Source organism: Ailuropoda melanoleuca, chromosome 3 (assembly GCF_002007445.2).
Source record: "Ailuropoda melanoleuca isolate Jingjing chromosome 3, ASM200744v2, whole genome shotgun sequence".
In the NCBI taxonomy this organism is placed as follows: Eukaryota; Metazoa; Chordata; class Mammalia; order Carnivora; family Ursidae; genus Ailuropoda; species Ailuropoda melanoleuca.
In genome coordinates this window covers 79048700-79066329 of record NC_048220.1, presented here as the reverse complement: position 1 = coordinate 79066329, position 17630 = coordinate 79048700, and the positions used below count along the sequence as shown (strand labels likewise).

The following is a 17630-nucleotide window of genomic DNA, read 5'->3' as shown; positions in this document are numbered from 1 at the left end:
TTCATGGAGACATTTAAACCACCCATCTGTCCTCCTATTTGCACAGATTTTTAAACTGCACACTACCCATCTGTCTTTCTAGCTGCTGAAAAATGATGCACTAAATATGCAACACTCAGCTAAGATTTTGTAATCTAAAATAACATTAGAAAAGTTAAGAATTTCTCACTTTTTTTCTTTATCGTATCTACTATACGACAAACAACCTGAAAAAGACTATCACAACCAAACTGAATCATCAACAGTTTATCAGTGGTCATTAACACAACTGAGAAAAACTTAAATGCCTTTGAAAACATCCAAGTCAGAACTTACTACATTAAAATACTACTACTAATAATAAAGTCTTTAAAAAGAGCTTTGGGTTTAAAACTGAATTTGGGTGTATGTCTTAGTAGGTCTTTGGTTTGGTTGCTTGTGTACTCTAGAGCTCACACACACTTATGCATCTGGTTATAAGGTGTACTTGTGTATGCACATGACCGATCAACGTATCTATATCTTCCTCCACCCTCCCTTCCCTGTAGAAATGAACAAAAAGTTTCAAAAACATGCTCACTTGCCATGATTTGGAAAGGGATTCTATTATATTTCTTCCTGATTTGCTTTAAAATAATTATTTAGGCCCCATAAAAACTATATAAGAAAATTCAAGAAATAGTAATACTCTGTGAAACCAGTTACAAAAAAATTTTTTTTCAATTCCATTCACTTCCTAAAATATGTTGCAAAAAACTACCAAATACAATTTTTGCCACATAACTTCTTGGTGCAGGCTATTTCACATCACTATTACCCTTTCTTAACTTTTAAATAACTACACTTGAGCTTAAAATTAATGTAACATATGCAGAGCAAGTAAATTTTTATTGACAGACACAGAATTACACCTCTGTTGCTATATGACTTTTTTTTTTTTTAAATGATGAGAGGCATTGAAGCAGGGCATGAAGTTGTCCTATGTGTCAGTTAGCAGGGAGGAAAACGTCCAATTTTTCCTCCTCTACGTAATGAATTCCACAAAGAGAATGAATTATAATTCTTTTGCCACCACTTGTTGACAAATCTGTTTAATGTTTGTAATAACAGAGTGTATATACAACATGTCATGCCATAAACAATATTATGAAGCTAGCAAAACTCAATTATGTAAGTTTGACATTTACAAGAGACAGGCAAGACTACTCATTAAGCTAGTCTAGAAAGTCAAGTATTTTTTATTATCAACTTCGGAAGTGTTTACCATTTGTTAAATATTATGGTGGAAAGCCTCCTCATAATAAATGAGAAGTGATTGTTTTCAAAAAGTAAAATGCCTGCAAGAGAACTCTGCTTTCATTTGGGTAACTGAACATTCTACCATCTTACATTTTTCCTTCCTTTCAAAACATTCCTCCTCAACTGTACAATTTCTACTCATTACTCCAAGCAAGAAGAAAATGAACAAGAATTCATCCTAATTTATGAGTTACTTGGGCAAATGTCCACATACGTTTTTTTCACATGGAAGTTAAAATTCAAGTATGAGGTGGGGGAACAATGATGAGCTACCCATTTTACTCAGTGCTGTTCAGACAAAAGCAAAGTCAAGAAGTTGGTTTTTGTCTCAGCTTCTCCTTTGATTAGCTATGCAACCCAAGCAAGTTTTATAACCTAAATATTAGCTTCTAATTTCCAATCCTGGGAGTTAAATTATCTGCCCTTATCAATTCACTGGGTTCTGACAGAGACTGAACGGCAAAAAAACTGTTGAAATGGCAATAGCAAAGGTTAAGGAAGACACAGAATTTGGAGAGCTGGAAAAAACCTCTTGATCATATGCTCCTATAAAGCATTAAAAAGTACAATAGGTATGTCCATACTGTGCTATTTTTAATAAATTTCCTGGCATAAGAAAAATAGATATATCAATCAAGAAATATTTATTGGACATGTGTTATGGGCTCTAAATTGTTCAAGGAACTAAAACAGTGATAGTTTATTTAAAAATTGAATAAAATCCCTTTAAAGAGTAAGCTCTCTCTGTGCAATATTATTTCCTTGCATACAGTGATTGCTAGATTCAACTGCCCAGCAATCTTTTCATAACCTATAAACTGAATGGTATACCATGCTCAGACCTATATTCTAGAATGTAACAGAGCTGTAAAGGGGAAGATTCTGGGTAGCTGCGATGAAGCAACAGCATAATTCTGAATTTCCCACACAGCATCTGAGAATTTAATAAAACACAACAAGAAAAATAAATAAGCCCAGATCCTCAGCATAACAGGCAGAGAATGTCCAAATTTTAAATTGTCTATGAACAGAAAAATAAACACCAAATCTCTGCAAAAGATCTCTCACCCTCCCACTGCAAGCCTCCATGGGCACCAAGGGCTGTTCTGAAAAAACAGAAGAAAAAGAGAGAAAGAAAAAGGGCAAAGCTAGCAGTGTACTTAAGATGGATGTAAAACCATTATTAGAAGAAGAAAGTTCATTCCACACGTGAAAAATACCGGAAAAGCATAATGGTAGATCACAGCACTGACTGCAAGAAAGGGAACTACAAGTGCATGTGAAAGGCAAGGGAAACAGTCTTAGAAAGGTAACATGCCAGGGGGAGAAGTGGCTAAAATGAAGGAACTTGGGAAACTGTGAAGGAAAAAAAAGAAGCATGAGAGGAAACACATGCTGCAGGAAAAAAAAATGAAAATAAAAATAGATAAATAAGGGGCGCCTGGGTGGCTCAGTTGGTTAAGCATCTGCCTTCGGCTCAGGTCATGATCCCAGGGTCGTGGGATCAAGCCCCACATCGGGCTCCCTGCTCAGCGGGGAGCCTGCTTCTCCTTCTCTCTCTGTCTGCCGCTCTGCCTACTTGTGATCTCTCTCTCTCTCTGTCAAAAAACTAAATAAAATCTTAAAAAAATAAAATATTAAAAAAATAGATAAATAAAAGGACACATCAATCTTCGTCAAGGGCATCAAGAGAAAAAGATTTTACTCTGTGTGCAAGCTTACAATTTAGCCCGCCACAACTTCATAGAGGTGGGCAGAAGACACAAGGCTCCTGGGACAAAGACAAAGGACAGTTTATTTCTCATAGTAATATCAGTAGCTACAGTACCATCATTTGGCAGCGGGAGAAAACACATTAAACCAAGTCAAATGACAACCAACAAACTAGTAGAAAATATATGTACCATAAATAACAGATAAAGGTATATTCACTGTAATACACTTGAAAATCCTTAAAATTTAAGGAAAAAAGGACCAAAAACTTGAAAGAAAAAATGAGCAAAAGCAATCCACACACCAAAAAAAAAAAAAAAACAACTTTAAACGGACTTTAAACATAAAAAGATGGTCAACCTCACTCCCTCACTCATAATAAAAGAAATGCCAAGTAAAATTATGAGATGTTATTCTTCATCTAGGAAATTGGCAAACACTCTTTTTGACAAGTGTGTGCAGAAACAGATACACTTATACATTTCTGATAGGAATGCAGATTGCTACAATCTTTATAGAAGGTATAAACTACATACACATTTATCTTTTATACCTGCAATCACACACTTCTAGGAATTTACATTTAAAATATTCCTCCAATGATTAAAACACACACACACACACACACACACACACACAGGCTATTCATGGTACTAGTGTATATAACCGGAAAAATTAGACAAAACTGTGTGTCCGTATACAGAAAGTACTTGAATGAACTTATAATGAAGCACTAACAGTTAAAAAGAATGAGAAATTAAGCTACAAACTGAAGCTACAAATCACTATTGTAATTTTTAGGATACAGTATCAAGCAGAAAAGCAAAGTGAAAAGGAGTATCATAGTATGATAGTTTTTGTGTAAGAAAGAGAAATAATTAAAGAAGATATAGTTCTTAAGTATATAGTTTAATACAGTTCTGACTTTTGGAACAATTAATTTTTAACCATTAATGAAACAGTTAAAAATCAATAAGAATAAGAGAGGAAAAAACAACTTAAAAAGAGATACAACAGGAACACGTGAACGAACCTATATTTCCAGTGAATAACATAATCACACTGAAAGGAATGGGGAAGAAAAGAATCAACCTAAGTAACGTTGGAAAACAATATTTGATTACAATGAAAGACTAAAGACAAAAGAGCTCTAAAGAAGTAATGAATTGTAGTTTTTTTTCAGAGGGATGAGTTAGTAATTCTGAAATTATTTTCTGTTATTTTAGGATTTAACAAGTAAGTAGATTGTAACTAACAGAAGCTAGATTTCCCACTGTCAGAGAAAAAAGTTGCAAATACATGGGTAGGAAAATACAGAATGAACATGACATTGGACTAGAATTGGAAATATCAATATAAACTCTTCAGTTTTAATACAGATAAACAGATTTAGAAATTATATAGACATACACAAGATATACTTGTGTGCATGTATGTATATACATTTGCTTATTTCTTATCTCTGTCATTGAGAGAACCTAGAAAAAAGACACCCCAGTAGCAATGAGCACACCCAGTGCCCAAATAATGGCTTCTAAATACTAAATGGAAAACCATTAAAAGGAACTACGGTACCTTAGAGAAATGGAGCAGGGTCTAGAGCATGAAAAGCATAAGACAAGCCAGAAAATAAGTGCTCAGTGAATGACAGGAACACATGGAGTCACTTTCAGTTTGTCTCTCTCACATACAGAGAAAGAAAAGATAAAGCAAATGTGGTAAAATATTAATATTTGGGGAATATGACTGAAGGGTATATGGGTATTCTTTGTATTATTTTTTCAACACTTCAGTATGTCTGAAATAATGTCAAAATAAAGGTTAAAAATCGAAAGCTGTGGAAATCTGATCAAAATTCAAAAGTATCTGAATATTCATTAAATCTAAAAAATTGGAGTTGGGGCGCCTGGGTGGCACAGCAGTTAAGCATCTGCCTTCGGCTCAGGGCGTGATCCCGGCGTTATGGGATCGAGCCCCACATCAGGCTCCTCCATTGTGAGCCTGCATCTTCCTCTTCCACTCCCCCTGCCTGTGTTCCCTCTCTCGCTGGCTGTCTCTATCTCTGTCAAATAAATAAATAAAATCTTTTAAAAAAATAAATAAATAAATAAATAAAATAAAATAAAATAAAATAAAATAAAAAATTGGAGTTACTTAGTCTACAGATGAAATGTCTCAATGATTTTTCTTTAAATATAAAAATACTGCCTTTCTAAAATAAAAAAGAAAACTTGGTTTCAATATGTATGTTTCAAAGCTGGTATTCCACTATGAGCAACANATTTAGTCTACAGATGAAATGTCTCAATGATTTTTCTTTAAATATAAAAATACTGACTTTCTAAAATAAAAAAGAAAACTTGGTTTCAATATGTATGTTTCAAAGCTGGTATTCCACTATGAGCAACAGTAATACATGAATCTAGCCAGAATGAAAAAAACAAAAAAACAAAAAAACAGAACTATATTCTACTTCATAAGACTAGTCAAATGTGTGGAATAACAACATTCCCAGCAAATGAGGTGTTTTCATCCTTTAAATTTTTAAAGGATGTTCTATGAGGGACAAATAGCCTTTTCTTAAAAGATGCTTACAAAGAAAGTTAAAAAAAAAAAAGGCTCAACAAAACAGTCATAATAATGTTAGGATATAATTATAGAGGAAGAAGTATAGAGATCACCATTTATTTAGCATGAAAAACTAACCAGGAAGTGGCCTCAAACTCTGAATAATGTACTATAATGCACAAATTATCCAATAAGTTGGTGAATACCTTTAATTAAGTGGCTTAAAAGCTACAGGACATACATAAAATATATCTAGAAGAAACAAAGTATTCATTGCCTCGGGAGAAAAAAAAATAGGTAATGGGTAGAAGACAAACTCTTCGCTGTACACTTACTGGTTTATATCTGTGACTTTGAATTTGGAATCACGTAACTGTGAAGAGGGAGCCCAGGAACCCCATTAAGAAAAGCAATCTCTAGAAAATTTCAACAAGCTCTAACCAGCATATCTACCTTCTTATCTGAATAAAGCTATATACGTGGCCTTCTCTCTTAGACTATGACTATGAATAAACTGCCCTTGTTCCTCACTAAAACCAATCCATTCACTTGGGGACTAGATTGATCACCTCTTACCTACTCAAGGACATTACTACAGCCATTCTTCCTTCATTCTGCTGCCTCATCAGCTTTTCCTTTTCTCCTAGAGCATTTTCACGAGCAAAAAAAGCTGTAGTTGCTCTCAATCTTTAAAAAAAAAAAAAAATCCTCCTCTGACTACTTTTAGTTACCTCCCTCTCTTCTTTCTTTTACCACAAAACTTCTGAAACGATTTGTCTGTACCAGGGATCTCCAGGTTCTTTTCTCTCATTCTTTCTTAAACCCATCCCATTTAAGCTTTTCCCTTTACTGCAATATTGAAAGTGCTTTTCTGAAAGTCACCAATTACCTACACTTTACAAAATCCAAACATTGGTCCTCATCTTATGTTTTAGCACTACTTAACCTAAATGATCTCTTGTTCTCCCCTGAAGTCCTTTCCTCCCTCATCAGACTTCCAGAATAACACATGCTTTTGGTTTTCCTTTTATCTCAGGGTTCTTTACAATTTCTTCCTCATTTCCCTGACTTCTTTTTTTTTTTTTTTAAAGATTTTATTTATTTATTTGACAGAGATAGAGATAGCCAGCGAGAGAGGGAACACAAGCAGGGGGAGTGGGAGAGGAAGAAGCAGACTCATAGCAGAGGAGCCTGATGTGGGGCTCGAGCCCATAACGCCGGGATCACACCCTGAGCCGAAGGCAGACGCTCAACCGCTGTGCCACCCAGGCGCCCCCATTTCCCTGACTTCTTAATGCTGGGCTTCATCTTAGGACTCTTCTCCTTCCTATCTTAATTAACATCTTTGGTAAGGTCATCAAACAGCATGGCTTTAAATACCAACTAATATTCAAGTTTATATTTTTACTCCAGACCTCTCCCAGGAATTCTCCAGAGCTACAGATTCAAGTACAAACTTGATGTCTCCACTTAGATACCTAATAAGAATCTAAAACCAAACTCAGGATCTTCACCTCCAAATATGCTCCTTCTACATTTTTCTCCACCTTAGTTAAAAATAATACCATCCTTCCAGTTATTCAGGCCAAAAATCTTGAAATCATCCTTGACGGCTTTCTCTCACACACTACATCCCATTCATCCGCAAGTCCTTTAGGCTCTATTTTCAATATATACATTCATGAATTCTATATTTCTGAATTTGCCTACTGCCTAAAATTTGTAATCCCCAAATCAGTACACACAGTGCTTTCCAGGCCAATCGCAAATATGCACACGCGTAGAGCAGCAAAGGAGTCGTTTGATACACAGGTTACCAAGCGAGGTCAAACAAGGCTACCTCTGCCTTTTTGTTTCAGCTCCTGTACTGTAAGCTGTCCATTTTGAAGTCTATTTAGTTCCACATTGATTGCATTTTTGTGCTTCTAATTGATGATTTTGCTGTCTAAAATGGCTAAACATAATACTCAAGCATTGTCTAGTATTCTTATGATCAAGAAGGCTATAGCATGCTTTATAGAGAAAATATGTGTCAGATAGCTTTGTTGAGTCATGAGTTGTAACACTGTTGGCTTTGAGTTCAATGTTAATAAATCAACAACATATATTAAAGAAGGTGTCTTTAAACAGATACACACATAAAAAAGGATGATGTATTGGATCAGTCATCAAAAACGTTGTGACCTGCGATACCTGAGTGGCTCAGTTGGTTAAGTGTCTGCCTTCGGCTCAGGTCATGATACCCCAGGCTTGGGATCGAGCCTCGGATGGGGCAACCTGCTCAGTGGGGGGTTTGCTTCTACCTCTGCCCCTCGCCCTGCTCATGCTCTCTCTCTCAAATAAAAAAATAAAATCTTTAAAAAGAAATATTGTGACCTTGCTTATAGGAACCTAACCCCTTATGTTATGTACATGAGGGGCAATGATTCAGTACTCAGCTAACACTAAGTTAGTGTTCAGAGTGATTTCACAGAACATAACCACTGTAAATAACAAGAATCAACTGTATAACCAGAAATTGACCACTTCTCACCACCTCTGTTACTACCACCCCAGGTCCAGGCAAGCATGAGCCCTTGTCTGGATTACTTCAATAGCCTAGAAGTAATCTCCTTACTTCCATCCTCCCTCCACCCCTCATAGTCTCAACAAGGCTGCCAGGATTATCCTATTAAAATGTACATGAGTTAATGTCCCTCTTCTGCTCAAAACCCACCATGGCTTCCCATTTTATAAGAGAGTAAAAGCCAAAGTATTTTAACAGAACTACCAAAATCCTAGAAAATCTGGGCCTCCCTTGCCACTCACCATCACTCTCTCATCTCTGATTTCATCCCATACCTCCATGTCTTTCCTTTATCAGTCCCCCAGTTAGAGCCACACAGTGTTTGTACCACTCCTCAAATATGCCAGACGTGATTCCGTCTCAGTGAGTTTGCTTTGGCTACTCCCTCTACCTGGAGTACTCTTGGTCCCGGATAACCATACGCTTTCCTTACTCACTTCCTTTACTCTTCATTTATATGTCTCTTTCTCCAAGAAGCCTGACCTAATCAGCCTCCCAACATCCTATCCACATACTGTGTTTCATTTGTCTCCATGGTACTTATCACCATCTAATAATATTATACATTTCACTTAATTATTGTATTAATTAGCTATCTTCTCTAAAATGTAAGCCTCAAACAGGCAGGAATTTTTGTATGGTTTGTTATCTACAACGTTCCTAGTGCAAATAACAGTGCCTGGCACATAAAAAGAAAATACATAAATTGATATAGTTCTTACTATTAAAAATAAATTTAAGCTTACATAAAATTTTTTACAAAGTTAAAAGTTATAGAAAGATTACAATTTTACCTTCTGCATCTGTTTATATCATCTTTCTAGTAATCAAGTCCAAAACTAATATTGTTAAGGAGCTCACCTATAAAATATAGAGGAAAATCAGCAAAAGGATATCATTTCTCTTAATCACTTTGTATGTGAAACTTAGTTTTGTTTATTCAATAAAACTAAGAAAAATAGGGACAAATCAAACTATAGTGCTTTCATTTTATTTTAATTTTAGGAAGTTATCTGCAGAAAATAAGTGAATCATGTAGCATACCCCATCCCACATAATATTCAGCATCTAATGAGAGTATTATAACTGTCACTCCAATTTCTGCAACAACTTTAACCCAACGCAAATTAGATTAACAACAAAGAATGTCATTACTCTTTATGACTTTGTAAAGTTCCTATCATATTAAGCTCCAGGCAGTGAAAAGCATTCATGCCATAAGTTAGCTGCTAATATATCATGTATTAAAAAGTAGGTCCAAAAAAAAAGAAAACCTCTCACTTTCAAGCCACATCAATAGAAGTGATGATCAACAAACACAGCTTGAACTCAGCTTAGGTCTTTGGCAAGTCCTGTATCCAAAATGGATTTCTTCCTTAAGTTGAAGGGAGAGGTAAATTTGAATTTCAGAATATCTGTCTAGAGGACTTCCATATATCATGCATACAAGATTCTAATTTTTGAAAGTCTCCAAGATTTAGAGATTATTGAATAGGAAGGCCAGTTGCCATTCTTGTTGGACTAAAAATGAGAAAATCAACTAAAAGAGCCTTTAAAAAGTTTTACTCATTTTTTTAAAATTTGGATTTATTTAAACATAAATTTAACCATCTGTCTCAAATCTGGACTCATTTCAAACTGGTTTTCATAATTAAAGTACTCTAAAGAGACAACTCAATGGATCTAATCAATTTTAATTGGCTATAAAATACCACAGAACTATTCATAATGCATGAAGAGGCAATTTAAGAAAATCTACTTCCCAATTACAGAAAAATTTACTTTTGAATGAGACTTGTAGCTAACTCCCCACAGTTCTAGCAGTAGGTATCCTCTTATTCTGTCTACAGAGAATAAGTGAGGGCTTGTAAATAATCAGGGAGCTTACAAATCTCTTAGCACTCTGTTTTGTTTCCCATAAAGAAAGAAAATTTGAAGGACAGTTTGTTTCCCAACTCTTGTTATAAAAGTGGGTGAAGAGAGCTCCTTTTAAACTTCGCCAGACTGACTGTTATGGGCATGTGTAATGTGGAGTAGCTTATCCTGTCTTCTTTTTCCTGAATATAATGTAGGAGAAAGCAAAAGCATTCAGACTTCTAACTCATATAAGAGAAACCCCTGCAAATGTTATTGTGGATATTTTGAGGCTTGGTAAATATAAAACCCTAGCATAATTCTAGCTACACAGACTCAATCAAATAGGCTAAATAAGAATACATAACTATGAGAGTTATTTTGAACATCTTTTCTGATACTTCAGTATATCTTTAATCAAACTATAAAACTTCAAAGCAAAATTGTATTTGAATTCACTTAATTCAATACCATATGATTCAATACTGCATTGCTTACATTTTATAAAAACCATACATTACACTCACTCTTAAAAAAAATACTTTTAACTTTGGAAAAAAAAATGCTACATGGCATATGAACAAAGGGACTGTATGTAGGTATGCAGGTAAAGACTATGTATATTGTTTACAATATAAACTAGTGGAAGATTATAGTGAAATAAAAAAATCTGGGAATGAAAAAACTCCTACAACTCTCAAAACAAATGAAGAAAGATGATGAAGTTCACTAAGACTCTAAACTTAGGTTAAAGTGTTAAGTAGATACCTTTTAAGAAAAGACCCAAATCACAATTATTCAGGCATAATCTCCAATGCCTAAAATGAAAACTATGTTGCATGGATTAAAGGCAGATTAGACACTGAAGAAAGGAAGATTAGTAAACTTGTAAACATAGCTATAGAAACGAATCAAAATGAAACAAAAAGAGCGATGCCTGGGTGGCTCAGTTGGGTAAAAGTCTGACTCTTGATTTTGACACAGGTCATGATCTCAGGGTCCTGGGATCCAGCTCTCCCTCCAGCTCCACACTGAGTAGGGAGTCTGCTTGAGATTCTCTCTCTCCCTCCTCTCCCATTGCCCCTCCCCCTGCACTCACACACTCTCTTTTTCTAAAATAAATAAATGAATGTTTTTAAAAGAAGAATGAGAAAGAAAAAAAAAGATAGGGGAAAATAATGAAGACTGTGAATAAGCTGAGAGACAACTAAAAGCAACCTAGCATATATGTACCCGGAGTCTCTAACAGAAAGAACAGAGATGGGGAGACAGAAAATACACATCAAGAAATAATGGATAAAAGTTTTCCAAATCTGATGAAAACTATAAACTCTCAGATACAAGTGGCTCAAAAACCACAAACACAAGAAGAAAAAAAAAAAAACTACAGCAATATAAATCATGATCAAATTGCTTAAAACTAATGATAAAAAGAAAATCTTAGAAGCTACCAAAAGAACATAAAATGTGCAGAGCAACAAAAATAAAGATTAGAGTAGATTTCTCTATGACATAATACTAGAACCTCTTTAAAGATATGAAGAGGAAAAAAAATGCCAAAATAGAATTCTATACCCAACAAAGATATATTTCAAAAACAAAAGTGAAATAAAAACTTTGTAAGCAACTCTTGCAGCAAAAACTGAAAGAATTTATTGCCTACAGTCATACATTACAAGAAACACTAAAGTAAGTCATTCAGGAAAAAGTAAAATGATATCAGATGGAACACAAAATGTTAGAAAAGATAGCTACATAGAAAAATAAATGAGATGTTCTGTTGCAATTTTAAAAATAACTGACTAAACAACACAAAAATATTAACAAGGTAGGGTGGACTTTACAACATATGCAAAAGTAAAATATATTACAACAATAGCACACAGACCAGAAGACTATACCATTATAAGAGTCCCATGTTAAAAGCAAACTGTTATAATAACACCTGATGATATACTATGGTAAATCAGAGATAACACAAACAAAACAAAAAGTTATAGGTAATAAGACAACAAAAGGGATAAAAAGGAATCTTAAGAAAATGTTTCAATTCATCCAAAAGAAGGCAGATAAAATGAAAAAGAGAATAAAGAATAAATGGAACAAAGAGAAAACAAACTTAAGATGACAGATTTGAACCTAATATTATCAAAAGTCACATTAAAGGGGGGCTTGGGTGGCTCAGTCGATAAGCGTCTGCCTTTGGCTCAGGGTGTGATCTCAGCATTCTGGGTTCGAGCCCCGCATCAGGCTCCTCCGCTGGGAGCCTGCTTCTCCCTCTCCCACTCCCCCTGCTTGTGTTCCCTCTCTCGCTGGCTGTCTTCCTTTCTGTCATATAGATAAATAAAATCTTTAAAAAAAAAAGAGTCACATTAAATATAGTTTAATTATCCCCATTAAAAGGTGGAGATTAACAAGATAAAAAAGCACGACCTAACTATATGGTGCTTACAAGANCCCTTTCTGTCATATAGATAAATAAAATCTTTAAAAAAAAAAAGAGTCACATTAAATATAGCCTAATTATCCCCATTAAAAGGTGGAGATTAACAAGATAAAAAAGCACGACCTAACTATATGGTGCTTACAAGAAATGTAATTCAAAAATAAAGACTGAAATAGATTAAAGAATGAAAAAAAGATATACGATGTAAACACCAATCAAAGTAATGCTGGAGTGGCTATATTAATATAAGGTAGAATAGATAACACAGCAAAGAATACTACCAGGGATAATAAAGATCATTTTATAATGATAAGGGGGTCAAGTCATCAAGGGATATAATAATCATAACTGCTATTCACCTAGTAACAGATTTTCAAAATACATGAACCAAAAAACTGACAACTACAAGAAGAAAGAGACTAATCCACAATTACAGTGGGAGATTTCATTTGCCCTCTCTCAATCATTAATATAACAAGTAGACAGAAAATCAGTAAGAACATAAAAAAATTAAAAAACACAATTAGCCTAACTGGACCAACCTGACAATATAGCCCACTCCAACCAAGAGCAGCAGAATACACATTCTTATCAAGTGCATACGAAGCATTTAGCAAAACAGACCATACTGTGGGCCAAATAACATATAAATTTTAAAAAATAAAGTCATAAAAAAATCCTCAGATCAAAATGGAATTAAATTATAAATAAAAAATATAAACATCTCTAGAAAAATGCCAAAAGTTTAGAAAACTAACCCACACACTTTTAAATAACCTATAGATCAAACAGAAAAACAAAAGGGAAATCAGAAAGAATTTTTAATTGAATGAAAATGAAGATGGTGTATGAAAATTTTTGGAATTTTGCTAAAAATTTCCTTAGGGAAGTTTATAGCACAAAATATCTGTAGTAAAAAGATAGTTCTCAAATCAATGATCTTAGCTTCCGTATTAAGTACATTTAAATTTTTTTTAAATGGTGCAAACTAAGCCTGAAACAAGCCGAAGGAAAGAAATAATAAAGATTAGAGCATAAGTCAATTAAATAGAAAGCAGAAAAATAGGAAAAAAAAAAACCCAATAAAGCCAAAAGCTGATCTTTGAGAAAATTAATAAAACTGATAAACCTCTAGCCAGAATGATTAGGAAAAAAGAGAAAAGACATAAAATACCAGTATCAAGAACGGGAAAGAAAAAAATCACCACAGATTCTACAAATTAAAAAGGTGAATAAGGAAATATTACGAACAATTTAATACCAATAAATTTAACAACTTAGGTGAAATGGACATTTCCTTGAAGGATACAACCCATTAAAACTCAAAAAGAAACAGATAAACTAAACAGTCTACATCAACCCAAAAAATTGAGTTTCTAGTTTAAAAATCTTTGCCAAAAAGTAATAAATAAAAACAAGCAGACCCAGATGGCTTCACAAGTGAATTCTACCAATATTTAAGAAATATTACCAATTGAACACAAATCTTTCTAAAAAGTTGAACAGGAAGCAACCACCCACAGAACAGCATTATCTTTATAATAAAATAAGACAAAAATACAAGAAGCAAAGATATAGATAAAAATTAAGAAAAAAAAACCTAGCTAACCATATCCAACAATATAAAAAAATGACAGTGCATCATAACCAAGAGGTTTATCCCAAGAATGTGAGATGGTGTAACACCTGAAACCTGAAAATCAAAGTAATTCATATCAAACAAAAAGAAGAAAAAATATTTTTCTCAATAGACACAAAGAAAGCATTTGACAAAACCCAACATCTTCTCTAAAACAGGAATAGAAAGGAACTTCAACCTGATAAAATCTTTGAAACTAAAGCTAACTTAATAATTTTGACTATTCCCCTAAGTTCAGGAACAAGACAATTATCTTTGCTCTTTCCACCTCTATTCAACATGATACTGGAGGTTCTAGCTAGGGCAATCAGGCAAGAAGAAGAAAAAGATACCCAGATTGTAAAGGTAAAGTTAAACTTTCTTTATCCATAGACAATATGATCCTGTAGGAGTTCCTTTGTGAAGTCATTTACTTTTTAAATGGATACATGTGATGGAAAATTTTGCCAAAATTCATAGACATTACGTCAAAACCTCAGTTCAGATACAAGCTTTATAGATTCACAAGGCTGTTTTAATGGCTAAACCTAAACAGGTGTTCAATTTAAAGTATTCAAAACTTAATCTGCAATAGAAAGTAAAACCTGTGTATGTTGTATTCAAGAACTCATTATTCTATGCTGCTATCAAGAAACACTCAATTATTAACTTCAGCTCAATAGGCTAACTAAAATTATTTTGGTTGTTCTTAGTTAACATGTTATAAATAATAATCAATAGACTAATGTCCAAATTAGTCCAAGTCAATTTAAGACAAATATTTGCATTCTCAGCACAGCACAGAGCAAAACAAGTTTAATACTTAAGGTATATTACAAAAAATTAATGAAAATGCTACATTCATGTTGCAAATGAATATTTTACATTAGACAATATAAACTAATGTTCCTTTGGATAAAAACTTTAATGTTCAGGGGCGCCTGGGTGGCACAGCAGTTAGGCATCTGCCTTCGGCTCAGGGCGTGATCCCGGTGTTGTGGGATCGAGCCCCACATCAGGCTCCTCCGCTATGAGCCTGCTTCTTCCTCTCCCACTCCCCCTGCTTGTGTTCCCTCTCTCACTGGCTTTCTCTGTCTCTGTCAAATAAATAAATAAAATCTTAAAAAAAAAAACAACTTTAATATTCAAAATTTAAAGTATTTTGTGTAATCCACACAGCAGGGGTCAGGAATTTGGAATTTAAGCATTAACCTAGCCTTCCTCCTGAGACTCTAAGTGCCAAACCTCCATTTGCGGTAACTGAGCCCTTAACTCCGAACCCATTCTCAAATCCAGAAAATAACCCTTACTATAGGAATTATTTTCAGGCCTTGTTTCCTCAAAGCCTTGTTTCTTCTAAAGCCTCGTCTCTAACCGGAAGCTATATGTCAGACTGGGGTCTTAAGACCTCCTAATATCTATAGTTGCTAGAACCACAGCCAGGGTATTCACTGTCAGTGCCCAGCAGTCCCTAGAGACCATTCCAGAACTGCTTTGGTCTGGCCTATACAGATGAACTAAGGTTCTGACATAAAGTCTGCAAATGTTGGAAATTTTGCCATCTTTATAAAGAGTAAATAACTTCACACACAAAAAAAACCCCTATTTCTACATTAAACATAAAAATTAGTTTGATAACAGAAATAAAGTATTAATTTAATTTTATACTTTTTCACATAAACATGAGCATAAAGACAGTTTTTATTATAAAAAGATAAATTTACATATGTGTCATGTATCAAACAATCATATAAGAACTTATTTTAAAAATACATATTCTGTAGGTTATAAATTGATTTAATGGCAGCAATCAAATTTTTGAAAATAGGAAAATTTTATCACTAATACCTTTAGAAGGAGAAATGTAAATAAATTAACATATTTTAATTTCATGAGATTCAGCCAAATAATAACATTTCTTGGGACAAATTAAAGCTACAATCTTCAAATTTTCTAGTTGCCTTCCTACGATTAATACAACACTAAATGGTATTTTATCTAGATTAAAAGAAATAAAAAAAAATAAAGAACAACTATTATCTGGAAAATATCTGATAATACAAGCACTATGTCCAAGAACTATTTAAAATTTTATTATGACATCAGAATTAGATTTCATTTTTAAACCAAAATAAACTATATCTTAAAAAAATGGATATTAAAGACTAGGGAGTAATTATCTATTTATTTTTTTTAACTAATCATTCTCCAACAGATACAGACCTAGTATGAAATACTTTTCCAGCTGAATTACAATACAGTTGGATAAAGTCATCACTTACTCTGGGTGAATTTACATATGGATATTTTTAATATAAGGCACTAATTTGAGAATGCTAGCCATGCATTAAGTAATAGACTTTCAAAATTAACTATTTTGACAGATTGAGTAGTAATGCTTAACGTACAAAACTACTTCTAAACTACCCTTGATTTAGCAAGGGATCCCTTGCACATAAACTGATTTTGAAAGAGGGTAAGACTTACAGTTCATAAATTAGAATATCAACTAGAAATGGGTAAGCTCCTTGAATGCCTAGGAAATACTGCTTGAATTTCAATAACTTAAAGACAGCAAATGCTCAGTAAATATTTCTCAATTATCTAAAGCTCTCTTTAAAATAATAAAGGAATAATAATTAGGTATATGAAATTTGGAAATCTATGAAATAATCATACAGTGCTGCAACTTACAACCAATACTATCTGACTCCAAAGTCTGTATATGTATATGATCTTTACACAATGCCATTTTTTAATTTTATCACTTAAATAATTTAAGATAAATGAATTACAGAAGTATTTTAAAAGTATGTTTACATTAATAAAGAGATCATGATCGCAAAATACTGGTTGAGGTATATGAAAAATAAGTAAGCAGAAATGAGAAAACTTTAAACACAGTTTCATCTTCCCTAAAAAAGTAGTAGAAACATTGCAAAAAGCAGAAACATGAGGTAAATGTGTGAGGGGTGGGGACGGAAACAGAAGGAAACAAAGTAAATGTTCCCAGGAAAATGGGGAGCAGAGGGAAAGCAAGAAAATGGAGAAGGACAGAGAGTAGAAAGGGGAGGAAGCAAGCAGAGAGCAGCCACAGTAGGAAGAGGGGGAAGACAAAAGAAAGAAGTAAGAAAGGGATGGAGGGAGAAATGCATCTAAATCAGTATCTCTGTTAGTCTGCTGGGATTAACAACAAAAACATGGTATTTTCATTGTACAAGTTATATTCAAATGTACAGCTATTTATTTCATTTACCTCCACAAAATAAGAATATATACGCAACAAGTAAAAGACCAAGGGAAAATATGTTGAGAAAAAGAAGACAGAGCTGTTAATAAAGCTTTTATTTAGACAGAAAGAATTAAAAAAAAAAAAACACCTCCAACTTTAATAATAAAAAAAATTTAAATTTGAAGAATGTTTACTCATATTTAAAGACTCATAACCATAAATACTTGTTTAAAATACAAATAATATGTTTCTCTTTCTATTTACTTTCAAAGGTACTTATGAAAATGTTAGGACAATATAGGCATATAAAATTAAGCTATGAAAGCAAAATAATGTTATAAAATGATGCTGTCTT

General features: G+C 33.6%; 1 protein-coding gene across 4 annotated transcripts in view; it reads right to left on the bottom strand.

Annotated features, from left to right (window-relative positions):
- The window catches only part of FER (FER tyrosine kinase), a 418243-nt gene that overhangs the window by 321625 nt on the left and 78988 nt on the right, over positions 1-17630 (bottom strand). The window contains exon 1 of one of the 4 annotated variants that reach the window (XM_034656600.1): positions 8920-8943. The exons of the other annotated variants lie outside the window; for them this stretch is intronic. The gene's annotated coding sequence lies outside the window, so the exon portion shown is untranslated. Of the gene's footprint in view, positions 1-8919; positions 8944-17630 lie in introns of those variants that run through there. 4 annotated transcript variants of the gene reach the window in all.